Here is a 997-nt window from a genome sequence, read left to right on the forward strand (position 1 = left end):
TCCTGCACTCGTGTACTCACCTGTGTGAATTGTGATATACTGAGCAGAAGCTGAAAGTGAAATCATGCAAAAGGCAAATTCACATGACTTACAACCTTAGCTGTGACTGTGAGTAATCATGTTGTACAAATATGTACTGTATCTATAATTTTGCATAGAAGCAGTATTTTGTCTATAAATTTTGAACTAATAGTTTGATATTTTTGGAAATAGGCTGAATTTCTGGAAGAGAAGCCGGTTAGCTTAGAGTAGAAACAGGGGAAACAGCTAGCCCGGCTTTCTTTGAGCATAACAAAATCCACCTACCAGGATCTCTAAAGCTAAAGCTATATTTATTTTATTAAATCAGTACAACTAAAATGTAAAAATGTCAGCCTTTTTACTGGTTGATTATATACATGGGTGGTGCAAAGGGGTGGCCAGGGTCAGGCTAGCTGTTTCTCTGTTTCTAGTCTTTATGAAAAGCTAACCAACTGCATTATATTCAGTGGGCAGATATGAGAGCTGCATCAGTTTTCTTGTCTAGCTCTCGGTGTGGAAGTGATGTCAAACATTTGCTTTAAAACAGCCTTTCACAGCAAGTCAAGCTGTCTTGTTCACTCACACTCAGATAAATGGGTCACGGGGGTGCCCCGTGGCCGAGCGATTACGGCGTGGCACACCACGGAACCCAGGCAGCACAGTGTGTGCGCAATGTCAGGTGTCTCTGCTGTTTCCTGTCTGTCTCTTTACTACTTTAAAAAAAATAAAGGCTCAAATGCACCCAAAAAACAAACATTAAAATATAGAGTGAGAAACCGAAGTATTTGAACACCCTGCGATTTTGCAAGTTCTCCCACTTAGAAATCATGGAGGGGTCTGAAATTCACATTGTAGGTGCATTCCCACTCTGAGAGACAGAATTAAAAAAAAAAAATTCAGGAAATCACATTGTATGATTTTTAAAGAATTTATTTGTCTTGCACTGCTGAACATAAGTATTTGAACACCTGAGAAA

The sequence above is a fragment of the Monopterus albus genome, unplaced genomic scaffold, assembly GCF_001952655.1.
Source record: "Monopterus albus unplaced genomic scaffold, M_albus_1.0 scaffold486.1, whole genome shotgun sequence".
In the NCBI taxonomy this organism is placed as follows: Eukaryota; Metazoa; Chordata; class Actinopteri; order Synbranchiformes; family Synbranchidae; genus Monopterus; species Monopterus albus.